We start from the raw sequence: 15,349 nt of genomic DNA, 5'->3' as shown, positions 1-15,349 counted from the left end.
TGTGGTCACAAAGCACCGAGCTGATCTCCCTGTGCGATGCAGCTGCTTCCCACTAGCTATTTTACATTTGGTAGTGTATAGATGTCTATGCCACTCTCTCACTTCATCCCAGCTTACCCTTCCCCCTCCCCGTGCCCTCAAGTCCATTCTCAACATCTGCGTCTTTATTCCTGTCCTGCCCCTAGGTTTGTCAGAACCATTTTTAGATTCCATATGTATGTGTTAGCAACCGGTATTTGTTTTTCTCTTTCTGACTTACTTCACTCTGTATGACAGACTCTAGGTCCATCTACCTCACTACAAATAACTCAATTTCATTTCTTTTTATGGCTGAGCAATAGTCCATTGTATATATGTGCCACATCTTCTTTATCCATTCATCTGTCGATGGACACTTAGGTTGCTTCCATGTCCTAGCTACTGTAAATAGTGCTGCAGTGAACATTGTGGTACATGACTCTTTTTGAATTATGGTTTTTTCAGGGTATATGCCCAATAGTGGGATTGCTGCGTCGTATGGTAGTTCTATTTTTAGTTTTTTAAGGAACCTCCATACTGTTCTTCATAGTGGCTGTATCAATTTACATTCCCACCTACAGGGCAAGACAGTTCCCTTTTCTCCACACCCTCTCCAGCATTTATTTTTTTATTTTTATTTTTTAATTATTTTATTTCATTTATTTTTGGCTGCATTTGGGTCTTCGTTGCCGCGCGCAGGCTTTCTCTAGTTGTGGCGAGCGGGGGCTACTCTTCATTGTGGTGCGTGGGCTCCTCATTGCAGTGGCTTCTCTTGTTGTGGAGCACAGGCTCCAGGTGCATGGGCTTCAGTAGTTGTGGCACATGGGCTCAGTAGTTGTGGCACACGGGCTTAGTTGCTCCGCGGCATGTGGGATCCTCCCGGCCCAGGGCACGAACCCGTGTCCCCTGCATTGGCAAGTGGATTCTTAACCACTGCGCCACCAGGGAAGTCCCTCCAGCATTTATTGTTTGTAGATTTTTTGATGATGGCCATTCTGACTGGTGTGAGGTGATACCGCATTGTAGTTTTGATTTGCATTTCTCTAATGATTAGTGATGTTGACCCTTTCATGTATTTGTTGGCAATCTGTATATCGTCTTTGGAGAAATGTCTATTTAAGTCTTCTGCCCATTTTTGGATTGGGTTATTTGCTTTTTGACATTGAGCTGCATGAGCTGGTTGTAAATTTTAGAGATTAATCTTTGTCAGTTGCTTCATTAATGTAGGTATTAATCACTATAAACTTCCCTCTTAGAACTGCTTTTGTGGCATTCTATAGGTTGTGATATTTTTTGTTTCTATTTTTCATTTTTTCACGATATTTGACTTTTCCCTTGGATTTGTTCTTTGACCCATTCAGGGGTGTGTTGTTTAATTTCCAAGTATTTCAGAACTTTCCAGCTTTTGTTCTGTTATTGATTTCTAGTTTTATGCCATTGTGGTTGGAAAAGATACATTGTATGATTTCAATCTTCTTAAATTTTCTGAGACTTCTTTTGTGACCTATCACATGACCTATCATAAAGAAGGCTCCATGTGCATTAAGAAGAATGTGTATTCTGGTGCTGTTGGATGGAGTGTTCTGTACATGTCTGTTAGGTCCATTTGGTGTAAAGTATAGATCACATTCAATGTTTACTTATTGATTTTCTGTCTGGATGACCTATCCATTGTTAAAAGTGAGGAATTGAAATCCCCTACTGTTATTGTCTATTTCTCCCTTCAGCTCTGTTAGTATTTGTTTAATGTATTTGGGTGCTCTGATGTTGGGTGCACATATATTTACGAATGTTTTATATATATAATGATAAAGAGGTCAATTCATCAAGAATTTGTCTTTCTCTTGTTACTGTTTTTAGTTTAAGATCTATTTTTGTCTACATGTAGCTGCTTCTTCTCTCTTTTGTTTACCATTTGCATGGAATATCTTTTTTTCATCTCTTTAAGTTCTCTTCATCTCTGATAAATTACAATTTCTTTGGTCTTGCTGCTTTTAAGATTCTCTCTTTGTCTTTGTTTTTTGAGTTATATTATAATGTGTCACTGAGAGGAACTCTTTAAGTTGATTTTGTTTGGTGACCTGTGAGCTTCATAAGCTTGGTTATCCAAATCTCTCCCCAGATTTGGGACATTCTCAGCTATTATTTCTTTAAATAAACTTTCTGTCTCCTTTTCCCTCTCCTCTCCCCTTGGAACTCTGATAATTTGCAAATTGGCTCTATTGATGTCATTCCGTAGATCAAATAGGCTTTCCTCACTCGTTTTCAGTCTTTTTTTCTTATTTCTCCTCTGACTGGATAATTCCAAAGTTCTAGTCTTCTATCTCACAGATTCTATCTTCTGCTTGATCCATTCTGATGTTAATGTTCTCTATGGCATTTTTCATGTCATTCATTTTATTCTTCAGGTCCAGAATTTGTGTTTTTTTATGATTTCTATCTCTTTGTTAAACTTCTCATTTTGTTAATGTATTATTTTCCCTCTTTTATTGAATTGTATTCTGTGTTTTCTTGTAGCTCACTGAATTTCCTTAAAATAACTATTTTGAAATTGTATTTGGTAAATTGCAGATCTCCATGTCTTTGGTGCTGGTTACTGGAAGATTATTGTGTTCCTTTGGTGGTGTCATGTTTCTTTGTTTTTTTAAAATAAATTTATTTATTTATTTATGGCTGCATTGGGTCTTTGCTGCTGCACGCAGTCTTTCTCTAGTTGTGGTGAGCAGGAGCTACTCTTTGTTGTGGTGCTCAGGCTTCTCATTGTGGTGGTTTCTCTTGTTGTGGTGCACAGGTTCTACGCGCGCGGTCTTCAGTAGTTGTGGCACATGGGCTCAGTAATTGTGGCTTGCAGGCTCTAGAGTGCAGGCTCAGTAGTTGTGGCACATGGGCTTAGTTGCTCTGTGGCATGTGGGATCTTCCCAGACCAGGGCTTGACCCGTGTCCCCTGCAGCGGCAGGTGGATTCTTAAACACTGCGCCACCAGGGAAGTCCTGGTGTCATGTTTCTTTGATTTTTCATGTTCCTTGAAGTTTTTCATTGCTGTCTTTGCATTTGAAATAGCAGTCACCTCCTTCAGTCTTTACTGCCTTCAGGAGAGAAATACCTTCTATCAGTGCTGCTAGTGATTCTGAGGCTTTCTCCAGCCTTTTGTGGTTACACCTTCACCACCCCTCTTGTTCCCTCTTGGTGGTAGAGGGAGTGTAAAATTCTTAAGATTGTATGCCTGCCCTCAATCCTGCAATGCACCAGCCTGGATTTTGACAGTCTTTGTTTTCCATAAGGTGGCACTAAAACTCAAGTTTGTGGTCTCTTCCTGGCCTGATCTGGTTCCATTATCTGTGCATGCCCACCAGCTGTCTGCCAAATCTCACTCTTGCTGCTGCTGTCTGGAGTGTGCCTGTGTTGGGAGCTAGCCCCAGGGGCGGAGGGGTGAAGGTAGAGGAAAAGTGAGGCATACTGAGTGCTGGGATGCCTGTGGGCCATTCAGAGTATCTTCAGGTAAGGTGCTCCCAGAAGCTTGTGGGCAGGCTTCTTGATAGAACTTGTGATGCAGTTAGTAGGATCGGTGGCCCTTTAATTCTCTCAGAGAGTGCCATCTGCCACTCTCCTAGTCTTTTCCCACCGTCCATTCTTGCAGCTCATGACTCAGTACTCCTCTCCATTGCACCCAAACTCATATGTTTTTGTTTTTGTTCCAGTGGTGTGCTGGAACTTCTCTTCTGGAAACCTGGATTTCCACAAAAGCTCTCTCATTCTTGGGTCATTGTCTAAAATATTGTTTTCCAGAGGGTACTGGACCATGGCCAAGAGCAGTTAGAGCTGATCCATGGGCTAGGACCACAGCTAGGACCGAGGTCTGTATGCCTATTACCCGATTCATGGGTGGGTGAGATTCTTCCCAGGTCTCTTGATATATGGTGCTGAATTCCACAGCTCCCTCAAAGGCACTTGCATCCATGGACAGATGCCAAATAATTCTTGTTGAGAGGGGCACAAAAATGAGACATTTTATTCTGCCATGATGCTGACATCACTCCACAGTAGAAATTTCTCAAGGTGCATATGGGTTAAAATGTACCATAGATGATTATACTAGAGTGACTGATCATTCCACTTTGCTTGGGACTTTCCCAGTTTTACTATTAAAATGAAAACTTTAAAATATTTTTATGTTATTTGATTTTTATTCATCTTGAATGGCTCGTAGTTTTAAATGGTAGTTTTCAACCGTACAGAAGGAAAATGTACCAGAATTAATAAGCTAACTTTTTAAAGTGCAGAAGACCCCACTCCCCACCCAACCCGGGTAATCTAATGTTTAGATCTACATGTGTGAAAAGGCTCCCTGTGGTTGTGCATACATTATTCATCCTCCAGCTCTGATCCTGCCCCCTTCCAACTCATACACATACACTCATGTACATTGGAGGTTACTAATAGTTTTGTGAAGGGATAAACTAACTTAAAAAAGTAAATTTGAGGCCCAAAGTGTTCAATCCATAACTATTATCATAATCATTACTATTTTAGTGATTATCTCAATTGGTTTTATTACCTTAATGGGATGGAGTTTTGCTCTGAGAGGTCTAAGAGAAGTAAATTATCTTTTCCTTTCTGGTTTCAGATTATTACCATTACTGTCCAGTTCTTAGGGGAGAAAAAGAAAAGAACTGATGAAGTTGTGTTATGCAATTTATTTCCTTCTGTAGTATCCTGTTTTTTAAAAAAAATCCGGAGGGTTTTTTAACTGTAAAAAACTTTTATACATACCATAACTGAAAGATTTGTGTCTACTTTAATCTGAACTACATTGATTTTATTTCCATTAGAAAGTAGTTTTGTAAATTAAGGGAAAAGCATTAGTAAAGTGTATATGCATTGAAAGCCTTTTAGTCTCTAAGGCAATCATTCAGTTGGTCACATCGTGTATTTTGAGACCATTTATTGAAATTCCAGAAACAATAAAAAATATCCAGAAAGTAATTCAAATATTGAGGCTTTCATCGTTTTAGACTTTCTTCCAAAGTAGAGGCTAGGCTCATGGTTCTCTACTCTGGCTGCAATTTAAAATACTCAGGGTAAATATTTAAATATGCTGCTATCCAGCCACACTGCTGGAGACTGCTCTAATTGTAATGTGATGTGATGTGATTTGATGGGATGTGATGGGATGGGATGGGATGGAGTCTTATATTAAGCTTTATTTGTTTGTTTGTCTGTTTTTGTTAGTTTCCCCTGGGTGATTCTAATGGGAAGACAGGGATGAGAACCACTAAACTCGGAGCGAGAGGATAAGAAAAGTGTAGCTGATCTCAACTTTTAAAACTATGTTTGTTATCTCTACTTTGTCCCTTCTGTCTCCAAAACATAAACACACAGACACAAACCTCTCCTATCCTCACCAAGAATCCTTCCTCTAGATTTCATTATATTTGAATGGCTGTATTCCAATCAGCAATGCTAGATTCTAATGGGTTTTCCTCTCTTGTCTCTCCCATCCATCTCTTGTTAGACTTTTCCCACTGAACCCCCCCTCACAAATGTTTACCAGAGCACAGGGTCTGTGGCCACTCTTTTCAGGATTTCACAGTGTCTAACAAAGGGACCTGCCCAGACGAAATCATAAATATTTGTTGCACTGAATTATTGAACTGTCTATTTGCAGGGTCTTGCTAGTTGTTTTTTCTCTGTGATGGGATGGCAGAGATATGTTCTCATTTTCTGGTTCACTCTTAACACATCCCTTAGTTTCAGGCACAGAGATGCTATGATCTCTCTTGCATACATACAGATATATATTCTCTTCCCTGTTTATGTTTTCTCTCTGTCTTTCAGCAGTAGAAAATAAATGTCTCTTTTCAAACCAATGCATGAGAAGAATATCATGGGATAAGAGAATGCATTATCCACAAATCCTTGATCAATACCCTGCCTGATTTGTATCCTGTCTCTGCATCTCACCTTTTGACCCTCTCTCCATTGTTCACTATCCTCTGATCATGCCAACTTTCTTGCAGCTTCTTGAACACACCAAGTTCTTTCCTATCTCTGGTACTATCCTCTCTGCTTAGAATACTCTTTTTCCTGCTCATCACCTGCACATCCCGCAGGTGTTATCATTCCCTCAAAGAGAACTTCTACACACCCCTTATGTGGAAAGGAGGCTAATTTAAATGGAGAAGTCAGGATGGCCTCTGACCTTTTAGCTGGTAGCTGTGCAGGTCCTCCCTCCACCTCAGTGCCTGACACAGTTTAGGTGCTCGACTGATGTTAGTTGAATGGATAAAAGACATGGACATTCTGTTGGAAAATTAGTCCCTATAGACATGGAGGAAAACCTGAACTCAGTGAAAATGTGAGTGTTGATTTTCTTTTTTTTCTTTTTGTTTTTTTGCGGTACGCGGGCCTCTCACTGTTGTGGCCTCTCCCGTTGCGGAGCACAGGCTCCGTGGCCATGACTCACGGGCCCGGCTGCTCCGCGGCGTGTGGGGTCTTCCTGGACCGGGGTACGAACCCGTGTCGCCTGCATCGGCAGGTGGACTCTCAACCACTTCGCCACCAGGGAAGCCCTAAGTGTTGACTTTTTAAGCTTTATCTTTAGTGTTCTAAAAGAGATCAAATGTAAGGGACTCAGCTATCCTTCAATCTAATTTTCAGATATATCAGTAAGCAAAGGGGAAAAAACAAAGTAAAGGCTATCAATATTTTGGATTGAAGGAAGGTCAATATTTTGGATGTAAAACAGTAGTTGGTGAACAATTTATGCTATGTTATTTCTTTTCTTTGCAACTTCATTACTTTATTATTGTTATTTCTTAATAGTAATTAAAAATGCCCTGTTAGAAACACTGACTGACCAAATGAGAAACTGAAATTTCATAAACTTATTATAAAGACTTGGGTTACCTGGAAATAAAAACACTTAGAAGGGAATTGTAATGTTAAAACATTACCTATTTAATGATCACTATGAATTAGTTAATTAATAATTAAGTTGGTTTCGCTACCACCTATATGTATTTATTGAATTTTAATAAGTATTGTTTACAGTTTAAAATTGTTTATGAAATTCCAAAGATGAGTTATATAATTTTAGTGAACTACTAACATGGAATATAAAAGTGTATATTGGAAAAGAAGTTGGAAGAATAAAATATATAATTAAAGTTTGCTGATAGAACATCTACACAAAAAATCAATATGTACATAGAAGGTTTCTGAATGACACTATTAATCTTGACACAATTGACTTTTATCGGCTATTCCACCTAACTACTGTAGAAAAAAATAACATTTTTTCATAGTAAACATGGAAAATTCACTGAGATATTCTGGGTCAATGTATACCAATATATTAAAATATTACAAATTATGTTCTCTGACCACACTGGAATTAAATTAGAAAACAGTAATAATAAGATGTCTAGAAAAGCCCTAAATATTTGGAAATTGAACAATACACTTCATAAAACTCCACGCTTTAGAGAAGAAATAACAAAGAAATTATATAATATTTCAAATAATGATAATAAAAAGGTAACATATCAAATTTGGTAAGATGTAGCTACAGTGGTGCTTAGAGGGAAATGTGTAGCTTTAAATACTTACATTAGAAAAAGAAAAAAGGTAAGTTTAAAACCAGTTATCCAAGTTTCCTCTTAAGAAGCTAGAAAAAAAAAAGAGCAAATCAAACCCAAGTAAGTGAAGTAAATAAAAAGAGCAGAAATTAGTTAAATAGAAAATGAATAACCATAGAGAAAATTAACAAAGCCCAAACTTGATTTATAAAATCAATAAACCCCTAGGAATAATGATCTGAAAAAAGAATGGTTGGTGTAGTGGTCACCTGCTGGAGTGCCCATGTACCAACTCCTTGGTCTCTAAGAACTTTCTCATTCTGACAGACCTTCCTGTTTTTGTAAATAGGTTAAACCAGTTGAACTAGTGATTTTAAGGAAACTATTTCCCCTTGTGTTTTCATATTCACTTGGAACCCAGGATAGTGACAAGGAACCAGAATGTAGACCAGAAAAAAAAGGAGTGTTATGTACTAAGGAACTGTACTTCACTGTTGCAGCAATAAAGGGTACTTTTTGTGGTACGCAGGCCTCTCCATGTCGCGGCCTCTCCCGCTGCAGAGCACAGGCTCCGGACGCGCAGGCCCAGCGGCCATGGCCCATGGGCCCAGCCGCTCCGCGGCACGCAGGCCGCGGAATGTTCCCGGACCGGGGCACGAACCCGTGTCCCCTGCATCGGCAAGCGGACTCTCAACCACTGCGCCACCAGGGAATCCCTGGAAAGCCCTAAGGGTACTTTTTAAATAAGAATTCAAGTAAGCACCCGAATGTTTCTCGACCACCTCATATATGGGTCAGTGAGGTTGGATTTAAAGTCTAGGTGGACAGTGTTAGCATATCAAGTATCCAAGTGGCTGATGCATGCCTTTGAAAAAACCATAACTAGCTGGTTTCTTATTCTGGATCTGTTGACCTTGGACTCATCTCTCACACTTTCATTTACTTATCTATAAATTGCAGTTCAAATGATCTCTTGAACTGCAGTAATGATACTTAAAGTGTGACACTTCACAAAGTCCTCAGAGACTCATGGAACTGAAACAAAGAGAATCACACAGGGTCATTCTCCTTCATGACTAAATTGCCTGCACTTATCACTGCAATTATATGAGTCACATATGAACCATTTTATTCCCCTTAATTTGAAGATGTGGGATGGAGGTCACTTTCAGCACATGGAAACTACATATTTAATGGTAGTTGTAAGAAGTATTCCAAATTTCACGTCAGCCATTGGTTCATTTTGAGCATACAGTTTGCTAGCATTGAGTACTGTGTTCCAGTTCAGCTCAGACTTGCTCCACCCAATGGAAGCCAGCCAGGAAGTCCAGAGGGCAGTAGCCCAGCCTTTCCTGCAAACCCACCATGCAACCCACCCAGACCAGAACCCTGCCCACAGGTGGCCAAAAGAGGAGAGAGGAGGGGAGAGAGAGAGAGGGAGAGAGGGCAAGCTGTGGGGGAGAGGGCAGCTCCCCGAGGGAGGGCTGTCTGCTCTAGCTGGGCCAGGAAGTGTTGTGGCTGCCCCTCACAGGGTGCCTGCCAGCCCCACCCGCTGCTCTGTAAGAGCGATATCCATGAGCACGCCAGCGGGGCCTGAGGCCTCAGATAGGTCTTATGTCCTTGGGACCTAAGGGCACACAAAGTTTGTACTATGGGGTCCAGGTGCAAAAGGACATTCGTTCTCTTGGCTTGTCCCTGTCTTGCCAAGGGAACGTCTTTCCCTTGGGAAAGGGAATGACTGTGTTGGAGTCAGCTGTGGCCTGCAGCCCCTGCCTTGTGAATTTCTTGGAGCTCCCAGTATAGGAAGAACTCAAGGACGTAGGGAGCCTGCTGCCCGCACGTTAGGGGTCCCCTCAGTCAGTGCCCCCGCCCACCCCATTGCCCTGAGTCTGGGTGGGGCTGTGAGGTTGAGGGGCTGGAATGCTGCCTCCTGCCAGTGTTGCCGTAGGGGGCCACCGAAGGCCACTGGGATGTAGCGGGCAGGTGGGATTTTAGGATGGGGAGGGCAGTGGCTGGAGGGCGGGGAGGGAGGACGGACGGGGGGGGGGTCTTTGGAAAGAGCTGCGGGAGAGGGAGGGGGTGGAAGGCTAAAGCCTTCAGCAGCTGGTGTCCCCAGGAGGTCTGCAAACCAAGTAATAACCAGGTCAGTAACCCTGCTCCTGAGGTCAGGGGAGATTGGGCAGGTTCCAGGTGATATGTTCTGACGCCAGGGCCCCAGAAGCCCATGGCCTGCTCTGGCCACTCTGGCTCCCCACGTGGCTCTGGACCAGGCACAGCGAGGTCCCTGCTTGCCAGGTCTGGGCGCACCACCAGCCGGCCCAGGCGCTAGGCCTCGCTTCTGCTGCCCATGCCTCCTACTAGCTGCGTCTGGAAACTAGCAGGCAGGCCAGCCTGCTGTGTGCCTGAGACCAGGGCCTCAAGCATTTCGAGGTCCTGGTGTTCTCCGTGCCCTCCCATCATGGGATACTCCAGATCCAGCCCTGCTGGGTTCCGAGAGCTCACGAGGTCCAGCTGCTGGGGCTGAGGGGGTAGGGACTTCAGGGCCTTGGGCCCTTGGTCGTATGAGCATCCGCCGGGCCATCATGCAGCCCAGCCAGAGCCCTGACAGCCTCTACTGCAGGGCGCCACTTGCCCCAACCCACCTGGAGCCAGCAGGGCGCAGAGGGCACTGCCCAGCTCTAGGGCCCTTCCCCACTTTTCTTTTTCATTCCCTTCTTCTCTTTCCACCAGAACAGGCAGAACTGAATGATGAAGGAATGAGCAATCCCAGACCTTACATAACCTGGGTTATCTTGTCGACCTGTCCTTGCACAGTGTTCTGAGAGGCTGTTCTTCAAGAACCTTCTCTGCCTGAACTCTCACTCCCCTTTGAGGCTTATTGAAACCTAAGGAGCTCTGTGAACTCTGTCCAGTCCAGGCCTTTCTCTTGCTCTGGAAGCCTGTTTAGCACTTGGTCATTCTCTAATTGTTCTATGAGTATTTGGCTGGTCTCTCCAGTAATGAAGTAGGACTCTCAGATGCAGGGACCCCTGGGTCATGCTGACCCAAAATATGCCTCCACCCCAAACTGCTCACTCCTCTCCAAACATATTCAGAACTTTCTTTTTTAACCATATTTCTGATGAGTAGAAATGAAAGTGAAAAGTTATTTCTGGGTAAGCAAGATGTAGATGTACCTTAAAAAAAAAATTTTCCCCCCAGCTGGGTCCAAATTCTACTTTAGAAATTTCAGAGGCTAGTAGAAAACAGGGAGAAAAAGTTTTGAATTTTGAAAAAAATTGGAAACAAGAGTTTCCAGATGCTGGACCAAGGTCTAGTAAGGATTTTGAGGTGCCAAGGGCCACCCTCCAGGAGTTTGCTATGCCTCTATAGAGGATCCAGCTAACTTCACTGCCCACTTAATCTCATTCTCTTGAGCCCGGCATACATTCTCTAGGAGCATAGGCTGGGCTGAAAGTTCTGGCCCACCCAGAACAGCGCCAAACCTCCACAGAAGACAAGCCCACCAGTTCTGGGGACTGGTCCTGAAGATTTCCTGCTAATTATTAAAAAAAATTAACATTGAGAGGGGGGCCAAAATGATTTCCTTCCTTTTTATTTAACTGGAATTACAGGCTGTTAGGGCTAGAAAGATCATTAGGGTCCTGGCATCTGTCCTTTCCACTCAAGCAAAGACCCAAGCTGAGGGAGCTGAACACAGGCAAAACACTCTTTGACATAAATCATACCAATGTTTTCTTAGGTCAGTCTATGAAGGCAGTAGAAATAAAAGCAGAAATAAACAAATGGGACCTAATCAAACTTATAAGTTTTTGCACAGCAAAGGAAACCATAAACAAAATGAAAAGACAACCTACAGATTGGGAGAAAAATATTTGCAAACAATGTGACTGACAAGGGCTTAATTTCCAAAATATACAAACAGCTCATACAACTCAATAACATAAAACCAAACAACTCAATCAAAAAATGGGCAGAAGACCTAACTAGACATTTCTCCAAAGAAGACATACAGATGGCCAACAGGCACATGAAAAGATGCTCAACATCGCTAATTATTAGAGACATGCAAATCAAAACTACCATGAGGTACCACCTCACACTGGTCAGCATGGCCATCATTAAAAAGTCTACAAATAACAAATGCTGGAGAGGGTGTTGGAGAAAAGTGAACCCTCCTGCACTGTTGGTGGGAATGTAAACTGGTGCAGCCCCTATGGAAAACAGTATGGAGGTTCCTCAAAAAACTAAAAATAGAGTTACCATGTGATCCAGCAATCCCACTCTTGGGCATATATCTGGACAAGTCCAAACTCTAATTTGAAAAGATGCATGCACCCCTATGTTCATAGCAGCACTATTTACAATAGCCAAGACATGGAAACAACCTAAACGTTCATTGACAGATGAATGGATAAAGAAGATGTGGCATACACACACACACACACACACACACACACACACACACACACACACACACACACACAAAATGGAATACTACTCAGCCATAAAAAAGAATGAAATAAGGCCATTTGCAGCAACATGGATGGACCCAGAGATTATCATACTAAGTGAAGTAAGTCAGAAAGAGAAAGACAAATACCATGTGATATCACTTATATATGGAATCTAAAATATGACATAAATGAACTTGTCTACAAAACAGAAATAGACTCAGAACAGACTTATGTTTGCCAAGCAGAAGGGGGGTGGGGGAGGGATGGATTGGGAGTTTGGGATTAGCAGATGCAAACTATTATAATATATATATGTATAACTAGGGACTTCCCTGGTGGTCCAATGTCTAAGACTCTGCACTCCCAATGCAGGGGGCCCAGGTTCAATCCCTAATCAGGGAACTAGATCCCACCTGCCGCAACTAAGAGTTAGCATGCCGCAGCTAAAGATCCTGCACGCCACAACGAAGATCCCGCATGCCACAACTAAAACCTCACACGGCCAAATAAAATATAAATAAATATTTAAAAATATTTTATATATGTATAACTGAATCACTTTGCTGTACACCAGAAACTAACACAACATTTAAAATCAACTATATTTCAGTAAATTTTTTTTTTTTTTTTTTTTTTTTTGCGGTACGCGGGCCTCTCACCGCTGCGGCCTCTCCCGTTGCGGAGCGCAGGCTCTGGATGCGCAGGCCCAGCGGCCATGGCTCACGGGCCCAGCCGCTTCGCAGCATGCGGGATCCTCCCGGATCGGGGCACGAACCTGCGTCCCCTGCATCGGCAGGCGGACTCCCAACCACTGTGCCACCAGGGAAGCCCCTCAATAAATTTTTTAAAACAGAAAAAAAAATGGTTATGATGGTAAATTTTATGAAGTATATTTTATCTCAATAAAAATTTTTTTTAGGGCTTCCCTGGTGGCGCAGTGGTTGGGAGTCCGCCTGCCGATGCAGGGGACACGGGTTCATGCCCTGGACTGGGAAGACCCCACATGCCGCGGAGCGGCTGGGCCCGTGAGCCACGGCGCTCCGCGAGCCATGGACGCTGAGCCTGCGCGTCCGGAGCCTGTGCTCTGCAACGAGAGAGGCCGCAACAGTGAGAGGCCCGCGTACCGCAAAAAAAAAAAAAAAAAAAAGCAGCTTTGGCTACAGCAACAACATGCCAGCCAGCAGCGTGCGTGCTGCTGCTATCTGGAAGACCTGTTAGAAAGTCAAGATCAGTCATTCGGTCTGAGATCAAGCCATTCTGCTTGCTGGACCAATTGTTTAAATGTTTTATTATTATTACTTAGGTATTGTAAGGCCAACAGATCAGGAGACAATTGCCACTGAAAACATAGTTTATTGTGCTCAACATTCCCAAGAGAGGGAGTAGGGACGCATGTGGAGGCATGGGACACAGAGAATGACCAAGGGGAAGTCAAGAGGCAGAGGCAGAGGCAGGGCAACGGGATATAGGATTGGCTAGTCTGAATAATTTCAGGGGCTCAAGGGCATAGAAACGGTCCCTGTTTTATCATCTGTCTTTTAAATTTTTGTTAAGAGCTACACATGATGTATCAGGTAGAAAGAACTGAGGTAAATAGGCTTTTAGTGTGAGCTTTTGTATTTTTCTGTCTAGGAACCAGGCTGTATTTATTGTTTGCTCTAGCTGTAGGTGTCAGAGGCTAAAATTTCCTCCAGTGTTCTTATTTTTGTGTCTTGTGTTGTCTTTGGCTTTCCCATTAGACCTCTTACACAGATTCTGAGCCTAGCAGTTCCTTCGGCTATAGTCCCCTATTATTGTAACGCAGGAGCTTTAGTTATGTGGTGGTAAGAGCTGGGCGGAGGGGAAGTGTCTAGAATCCTATGGTTAGGGCTTAGTCTTTTACTGAGCATCTGCCCCTGGGCTGTGACGTTCACAAGTGTTTCTGAGCTTCTGTTCCTCCCTTTACGACGAGAGAGGGCTGGAGTTCAGTATCTCCCTTCCCCCAAGTTGGGTATGCTCTGGTAACAGTTTCCCTGAGGATGGGCCTTTGTTAAGGAGGACAGGCTGCGCTGGTTCGTTTCCGAACGGTTCCTTTCCCCCTCCCCTTGCCAGAAGCACCGGGGGCTTTTTCTCCAGTCCTGACCCGGAGCACCTGGTAGGGCTCCTGGAGTAAAACCCACAAGTGTGACGCTCAGTGAGCCTCCAAGTTTTCCTACAAGTTGCTGACTCTGGCAGCCGCTTCTGAGGCTGGTGAGGCCTGGCTCTCTGTCCTCACTCTTCTCTCCAGTTTTCGAGGCAGCAGTTGGCCCCGCGACCTCAATTTCCTCATGATCCAAGACGAGTGGCTAAACTGTTGTTTTCTCAGCTTTTTCCTTATTGTGAGGACAGAAATGGCTTCCAAGCTCTCTGCATGCCAGATCAGAAACCACTGTAACCTACTGTAACTTCCACGCTTAAAATTAATATGATTATAGGATAATCCCCGCCCCCCCCGCGCAGAAGTGTGAATGAATACACGCGTGTGGTGGTGCGCTACTGGGGACAGGGCCTCGGGCCTGCGCGTAAGCTCCCTGGATTAACTGATCCGACAGGGTAAAGGGATGGAAAACGGAGGAAGGCGTTTTCTGACTCATGTTTGTGGCTTTGGCTCCCCTTTCGAAGGGAAGTGTGCCCGGGCTGGGATGCAGAGGGCGTGGCGTGCGGGCGCGGCCCGCAAGCCCGCGTTGCCCCCGTGAGAACCCAGGACCCCTAACCACTGGACCACAGGGCAAACACAGCGGCCGCCGGGACAAAGAGAGCTAAAACTGTCGGGGAACGCTCCGGTTCCCTCCGCAGCCTGCCGCTCGCCCCTCCGCGGACACAGCTCCGCAGCAGCGGCCCCACCCTCCCCGCAGGCCCGGGAGCCAGGCTGCGGCGGCGCCGCCCTCGAGGGAGGGGCCGGGCCCGGGGCGCCCTTCACGGCGGTGGTCTAATACATACTGGAGTAAACATTTAACCTGTAACTACTACTATTACTCACACCTGTAGTGGATATGGTACCGCATGTAACTCACTGGTAGAACTAGTCAATGACGTGATGCAAAATCGACACTTCCGATTAATACGCTGACGGATGGGGCCCAGAGCTTCCCGGGCCTCAATTTCTCCAGGTTTAAATGCAGAGAGACATTTAATTTGACGTGAGGTGTGCTAGTGGAAAAAAACCAAACTGTGGCAAGTTGAAAGAGTAAGAAAAACAACTGAACGTTCCCATACCGGGAGTCGAACCCGGGCCGCCTGGGTGAAAACCAGGAATCCTAACCGCTAGACCATATGGGA

The 15,349-nt window shown here is 44.0% G+C and overlaps 1 non-coding gene across 1 annotated transcript; it reads right to left on the bottom strand.

Moving 5' to 3' along the window:
* Window positions 1-15,277: 15,277 nt before the first annotated feature.
* On the bottom strand, window positions 15,278-15,349 carry TRNAE-UUC (transfer RNA glutamic acid (anticodon UUC)). Its single transcript has one exon. It is a non-coding gene; the product is annotated as a tRNA-Glu (tRNA).

This window comes from Orcinus orca, chromosome 7 (assembly GCF_937001465.1).
Source record: "Orcinus orca chromosome 7, mOrcOrc1.1, whole genome shotgun sequence".
In the NCBI taxonomy this organism is placed as follows: domain Eukaryota; kingdom Metazoa; phylum Chordata; class Mammalia; order Artiodactyla; family Delphinidae; genus Orcinus; species Orcinus orca.
This window is presented reverse-complemented; position numbering and strand designations above follow the sequence as displayed.